Source organism: Macaca thibetana, chromosome 11 (genome assembly GCF_024542745.1).
Source record: "Macaca thibetana thibetana isolate TM-01 chromosome 11, ASM2454274v1, whole genome shotgun sequence".
Taxonomy (NCBI): Eukaryota; Metazoa; Chordata; class Mammalia; order Primates; family Cercopithecidae; genus Macaca; species Macaca thibetana.
The window spans coordinates 99,407,947-99,415,708 of record NC_065588.1 but is presented as its reverse complement, the minus strand read 5'-3'; the positions used below and the strand labels follow the sequence as shown (position 1 = coordinate 99,415,708).

At 36.1% G+C, this 7,762-nt stretch overlaps 1 long non-coding RNA gene across 1 annotated transcript; it reads right to left on the bottom strand.

Moving 5' to 3' along the window:
* Window positions 1–254: 254 nt before the first annotated feature.
* LOC126930136 (uncharacterized) lies at window positions 255–5,909 on the bottom strand. The gene is made up of 3 exons (XR_007717465.1): window positions 5,786–5,909; window positions 3,638–3,747; window positions 255–572 (listed from the first exon to the last, which is right to left on the bottom strand). It is a non-coding gene; the product is annotated as an uncharacterized LOC126930136 (long non-coding RNA).
* Between the last annotated feature and the right edge of the window lie 1,853 nt (window positions 5,910–7,762).

The window sequence follows — 7,762 nt, the reverse complement described above, 5'->3', positions numbered from 1 at the left end:
GTGCACTAACTAAAAGTGAGGGGCCCCTGTCTTCAAAGAGTTGGAGAGATGATGCATGTGCACACGCTTGTTCCTAGGATACAACTGGAGGGGGCCATGAACATAGGGACAAAAGGGACAATGAAAAGGAGAGTGTGAACTCGAGTATTGAAGGGGAAATTAAATGGATGGCAAATTGTGTTTGTTGCAGAAAACACGTGACTTGTTAAATAAAGGTGCAGGGAGGGTGGAAGTTGGGGGACTGTTGAGACAGACTCCTTCTCAAATGGCTTGATCCAAGTAAAACCAGTGATTCTGCAAGTAGTCTATGGATTCAGGCAGCTCTGAGGTGATTTTAAGGGTACTGGGCCCCAAATCCATTAGTGACAAGACTGGAAGCTTTCTGAAGGCAGGAGAAATATCCAACTTACCATTGTAGCCTCAGCATCCAATACATAGAACATCTGGTATATATGGCAGGCACTCAGTGAATTTTTTATGAAGAACTAAATTAATCTGTGTCATCACTAACATTAGCCCAGGAACTGCCTCTGTAGACATGCACCATTGGAGTGGAAGTAAAAGTCGTGTGACTGTGGGGAAGAGGTAAAGGGGAAGAAGAGGTGAGGGGAGAAAAGTTTGTCTATAATGCAATTCTATCAGTCTAATTTTTGTCTTTATGTATGTTTTAAAAAAAATCAGTGTAAGTAGCTTTACTTCCCTATCTTCTTGCAAGGAGACAAATAAATCCATCCTCTCTTTTCTCTACCAGGAAGGTTTAAAAGTTCTGTCGAGAGTTCCACATGATAGTCAAAGAGGATCTATGTTTTGTGATAGATTATTGATGAAAGATTATTTTTTCTCTTGATAGATAAAACTGTATCTTCTACCACCTTTCACTCATGTCTCTTTATTTTATTTACTGTAATTGATGTAAAAAATTAGCTTTAGGATGTCTAGACTATCAATCCATTCTTTTTCAAGTCCCGCTCTTTTGCCCAGGCTGGAGTGCAGTGGCATGATCTAGGCTCACTGCAACCTCCACCTCCCAGGTTTAAGTGATTCTCCTGCCTCAGCCTCCCAAGTAGCTGGGTTTACAGGCACCTGCCACCACGCCTGGCTAATATTTTGTATTTTTAGTACAGACGGGGTTTCACCATATTGGCCGGGCTGGTCTTGAACTCCTGACCTCATGATCAGCCTGCCTCAGCCTCCCAAAGCACTGGGATTTCAGGTGTGAGCCACCACATCCAGCCATCAATTCATTCTTATATTTTACAAAGCAGAAGATGAAATTGAATATCCAGTACATTTTCATGGTGCTCCAAGCTCTATCTAAGTACTTAGGAGGGATATTAACTTAGGAAGATAAGGTTAAAAACAAAAACAAAAACATCCACAGCCTAAGGATTCCTCAGGAATCCCTAGAAATGGAAGCGAATGTGTTCCCAGTCTCTATAGTGCTGAGTGGTCAGCGCAGAAGCTATCTTCGTGGTATATTTCAGTGAACCGACATTGTTGTGAGAAACAGACCCATGGGCAATGTGATGTGGTCCTAAAAGAACGGCTTTGGGGACGAAACCTGACATAAATCCATGTGGACTTGGGAAAATTAAATAAAGTCTCTGAGCCTCAGTTATCCCATCTGCAAGAAAAGAACAAAACTAATCTCATCAGATATTGGGAATATCAGAGATAATCCATGCAATGCTTGTGACACATAATAAACTTTCAAAAAATGGTAGTTGCTATTTTTATGATTGGCATCCTTACCACCAGAATGAAAACACTTTTTTATTGTTTCTTAATATCCTCTTCTGGAACACAATAGAGTGAAAATTAAAACAAAAAATCCTAATCAAGCAAATATTTCTTTGTGACAGAGTAATGAATCAAGAAACTTTCAGAGTATAACAGAATTGCATGAAATTACTATTGCCAAATTTCCTTACCATTTAACATATGTGGTCATGTTTATGCAAATTACTTGCAGAAAAGGACTTGAAGAAAATACTTTAAAATTGTTTCACTTTTTATTGGAGTGTAATAGTTCTCAGAGACCTCAGAAATAATACCACACATCTACACCGTCTGATCTACAAACCTGCCAGAAACAAGTAGTGGGGGAAAGGATCTTCTATTCAGTAAATGGTGCTGGGAAAACTGGCTAGTCATATGCAGACAACTGAAACTGGACCTGTTCCTTACACCTTATACAAAAATTAACTCGAGATAGATTAAAGACTTAAACGCAAAACCCAAAACCATAAAAACCCTAGAAGAAAACCTAGGCAATACCATTCAGTACATAGGCATGGGCCAAGACTTCATGACTAAAACATCAAAGGCAATTTCAACAAAAGCCAAAATGGACAAATGGGATCTAATTAAAGAGCTTCTGAACAGCAAAATAAACTATCATCAAAGTGAACAGGTTAACCTACAGAATGGGAGAAAAATTTTGCAACCTACCCATCTGACAAAGGTCTAATATCCAGAATTTACAAGGAACTTAAACATATTTAAAAGAAAAAAACCAAACAACTCCATAAAAAAAGTGGACAAAGGATATGAACAGACACTTTTCAAATGAAGACATTTATGTGGCCAGCAAACATGAAAAAAAGCTCAACATTACTGATCTTCAGAGAAATGCAAATCAAAACCGCAATGAGATACCATCTCATGCCAGTCAGAATGGTGATTATTAAAAATTCAGGAAATAATAGATGCAGGTGAGGCTGTGGAGAAACAGGAATGCTTTTACACCGTTGGTAGGAATGTAAATTAGCTTAACCACTGTGGAAGACAGTGTGGTGATTCCTCAAGGATCTAGAACCAGAAGTACCATTTGACCCAGTAATCCCATTACTGGGTATATCCTCAAAGGAATATAAATCATTCTACTATAAAGGCACATGCACACATATGTTGACTGCAGCACTATTTACAATAGCAAAGACATGGAACCAACCTAAATGCCCATCAATGATAGACTGGATAAAGAAAATGTGGTCTATATACGCCATGGAATACTATGCAGCCATGAAAAGGAATGAAATCATGTCCTTTGCAGGGACATGGATGAAGCTGGAAGCCATCATCCTCAGCAAACTAACACAGAAACAGAGAACCAAATACTGCATATTCTCACTTATAAGTGGGAGCTGAACAATGAGAACACACGGACACAGAGTGAGGAACAACACACACCAGGGCCTGTTGGGGGGTCGAGGATGAGGGTAAGGAACTTAGAGGACAGGTCAGTAGGTGCAGCAAACCACCATGGCACATGTTTACCCATGTAATAAACCTGCATGTTCTACACATGTATCCCGTTTTTTTTAAGAAGAAAAAAAATCACTTTTTATTGGAGTGTAATATTTATTCACATAATTGCACATTAAAACACACACGTTGGCGAATTTTTAAAATCAGAACCCACTCATGCAATCAGCACCCACACTGAGAACAAAGTCCATTATAGCACTCCTGAAGCACTGCCCCCACCTTTATGCCCCTTTTCAGTCACTATCAACACCAAACGCAACCACCATCTTGACTTATAACACCATAGATTAATTTGGTCTGTTTTCACCTTTAAATAAATAAGAATCACACATTAGGTATGCTTCTGTGGCTGGGTGGAACAACTTACATTTTTAAATGTCAAGAGAAACTGTGCGGCCTGGTCACTAGAACATTCAAACTGATTCAAAAAGGATAATCTTTCAGATGTGACCTACCCAGAAGGCAGAAGGCACTAGTCTGTGAATCAATACAGAATATAAATTATAATTATAACACTACTTAATAAACTTATTGCTATCGATAATTATTCATGATTAATATAAAATAATATTGAGATGTTCATAATAATAAAATAATAAAATTTTCATAATTACTTAGAAAATATTTTACACTAAATATTTTAACTGAGTGAGGGGATATGCAGATATTTAGATACTATAGATACTCCCAAATGGTTTGCAAGATGGTTGCACCAATTTACCATCCTGATATTAGTGTATTAGAGTTACAGTTGCTCCACATCCTTGTAGGTACTGGTCCTTCTGTCTTTTTTATTTTAGTTTTCCTAGTGGGTACATGCTAATTTTAACATGGATATCCCTGATTATAAATGAATTTGGTCACCTTTTCATAAATTTGTTAGCCATGGAAGATCCTCTTTTATAAAGTATTTGTTCATGTTTTCAGTTTCTTTTTCTATTGGGAATGCCTAGTTTTTAATTGATTTGTGGAAGTTCTTTATAAGTTTAGAATATAAGTTATTTCTTGAATATATGCATTGCAATATCTTCTCCCACTCTGTAGGTTGCCTTTTAACTGTTGTATTTATGTGTTTTGAGGAACACACCATTTTAATCACAATATAGTTTGATTTAACAATGTTTATCTTTTAGAGATGTGCCTTGTGTGTCATGTTTTAAAAAATATTTGCTACACCCAAGTGAGAAAGATGTTCTGCTGTATTTTTTTTCTACAAATGCTTTGTAGTTTTTCCTTCATAATTGAATCTGTAGTAAATCTGGAATTTAATTTGGCACACAATGTAAAGTAAGAGTTAGGACACATTTGCTTTTCTTTAATGCTATTTAATAGACACAGAACCATTTATTGAAAAGATCATTCTCTCTCTACCTAGCTGATGTGTGACGATACCTTTTTTTGCTCTTTTTGGACTTTTTTGCATTCCCATATGAGTTTTAGAACTAGTTAATTTTATCAGAAAAAGTAAAAACTGCTGGAGTTTATATTGGGAAAGCATTAAGTACATAGGTTAGTTTGTGGGGGATTTGATAGATTTACAATATTGAGCCAATTCATGAACATGGTATGACTTTCTATTTGTTTAGATCCCCTTTAATTTATTTAAATATTTTATAGCTTTTAGTATAAAAGTCTTACACATTTTTCATACTTCTCACGTCTGTTCTTTCATGCAATCATAAATAATATTTAAAAATTTTATTTTCTACTTCATGTTGCTTACTAGCCACAAAAGCAATTACTATATTGCATTATAAGAAAATAAAATTATTGTCATATATTGACATTGGACTCAGCAACATTGCTGAAATGGTTGTCAGTTCTTAAAGTTTGTAGATTTTTTTGGATCGTCTAGTATTCTAGAATCACGTAGTCTGTAAACAATGACAATTTTATTCATTTTTTTCTATATTTGTGCTTTTTATTTATTTATTTTGTTTATTTGTTTTGTTGCATTTGCTAGGATGGCCAGTACAGTAATGAGTGGAAATAGTGAAAATGCATTCCTGATCTCAGGAAAGTCTGCAATATTTGCCACTGAGCATGATGCTCTCTATAGATTTTTAGGTACTTGTTTACCTTAGCTCTCTATTGCTGCATAACAAATTACCATAAATTCAGCAACTCAAAACAATTCAAAGTCATTATCTCACTTTTGTATGTCATACATCTGGACAGGTTTCAACTGGATACTCTGCTCAGGGTCTCACAAAGCTAAAATTAAGGTGTCAGCCTGTGGCTAGGTACTTATCTGGAGCTATTGATTCTCTTCCGAGGTCATTCATTAGCAGAATTCAGTTCCTTTCAGTTGTAGGATTGAGGTCCCTGTTGTTGTTGTTTTCCTGGCTATTGGCTGGCGTTTTCTCTAAACTTTCAGCGGCCACTCTCAATTCCTGGCCATTTGGCTTCTTCCATTTTTGAAGCCAGCAAAGGAGAATCTCCCCTGCATCAAATTTCTTGGACTTCAGGGAGGTCCCATTCCCTGTAATGACTCATCTGGTTAAGTCAGGCCTACCTGGGTAATCTGCCTTTCAATTAAGACATCAAGTGATTAATAACTTAATCCTGGGACTGAGTGTGAGATTTTGCCCACACTCAACAAGAGAGAGTTGTACAGAGCTTGCATACAATTGTGTGGGAATCTTGGAGTTCATAGAATTCTGCTTAACAGAATATTCTTTATTAACTAATATGTCTATAACTAGGTTACCCAAGAGTTGTTACCATGGTTGAGTGTCAAATCTGATCAGATATTTTTTCTGCATCTATCAAAATGTTCATTTATTTTTCTTTTTTTGTGTGTGATTTACATTGATTTTTTTTCAAAGCTCATTTGGTTCTTAAAGATAACTAGATCCAGATTGCTATGTTGATTTGAACCACATGAAACTGCTGACATTTTACCATACTTGAACTACAAATGGCAGTTTATATATTTGAACTTAATTTTAAAATAATTTTATATTTTATACCTATTTGTATAAAATATGTTGATCTGTAATTTTTCTTTCTTGAAATGTTCTTGTTGAGTTTTATAATTGAAGCTATTCAGGCCTCCTAAGGTGTTGGAAAGTATTCTTTTTTTTTTTTTTTTAATACTCTGAAGAGTTTATGCAGAATTGATATTATCTCATTCTTAAATGTGTGAATTAATTCATTGGTGAAGCCATCTGGGTGTCTTCCAGTGTTAATCACTTTGAAAGATACACTCCTGGTTGGGGGCAGTAATGTCCCCTGTAATGCCAGCACTTTGGGAGGCCGAGGTGGGCAGATCACGAGGTCAGGAGTTCTAGACCAGCCTGACCAACATGGTGAAACCCTGTTTCTACTAAAAATACAAAAATTAGCCAGGTGTGGTGGCACACACCTGTAATCCCAGTTACTCAGGAGGCTGGGGCAGGAGAATTGCTTGAATCTGGGAGGTGGAGGTTGCAGTGAGCTGAGATTGCACCACTGCACTCCAGTCTGGGTGACAGAGTGAGTCTCCGTCTCAAAAAGATACACTCCCTTCTGATGTTCTAATTGATGCTGAGGAAATCTTCATATACAGGTTAAGACTATAATCTATGAGAATTTTCTTTAGCAAAATTGTGATGATGAAAAATATATGTATATGCGTCAGTCCAGTAGAGAAGAACTCAGATACATTCAGGGATTGCTCCAACAATGTTTTGACCATTCCAGTATTTTTTATATTAGAAATAGAGGCTCTGATCCATAAGTGAATTTTCTGAGAAGAAACAAAAACTACAGGTCACTTTGACTCAATCCTGTATCCTGGCTTCTTCTATTCACAGCAGGAATATCTTGGACCACCCTTTAGTAGATGTGTGTACTGGAACAAGTGATTCTGCTTCACTCTGCCTCAGTTTCCTCACCTGAAAAAGGAATAATAACATTGTCTATGTCACAGAATTATGAGAATTCATTTAGATTATGGATTAACCTAAATTAGCACAGTGGCTGGCCTATGGTGTGCAGTCAATAAAAGCTCGTTTTAAAAATGCTTTACCGAATCACTTTGTTTTAGAAGCACTTCAGTTTTCTAGAATATGTATTCTTAAGACAAGTATCAAATTTGTGTGGATATCTCTGAAGTTTTATAGCAACTTTGACACTTTCTTGCACTTAGCTATTTCTGCTTTTGCCTATTTAACTGTGAGATTCCTGAAGGAGGGGATGTTACTTTATATTTGTATCTCTAGTGCCAACATAGACCAGGTACTCAATACTCTCTACTAAATTTTCAAATTAAAAAATAAATCAATCCCCAAATATCAGCAGTGACAGAGATTTACTAACTTATGGCATTATCTTAAATTTTAGGAGCATATTTATACCTGAAATTTTTGGTTTAACAATTCGTCATGCAAAATATACTAATATAAATTTCCTAGATTTGAGCTAACTGGAAAATTTTAATACAGGTGCAAAAATAAGCTATTGTATATGGGAAGATTTTATACAAAAATAATGAACAATATTTCATTGA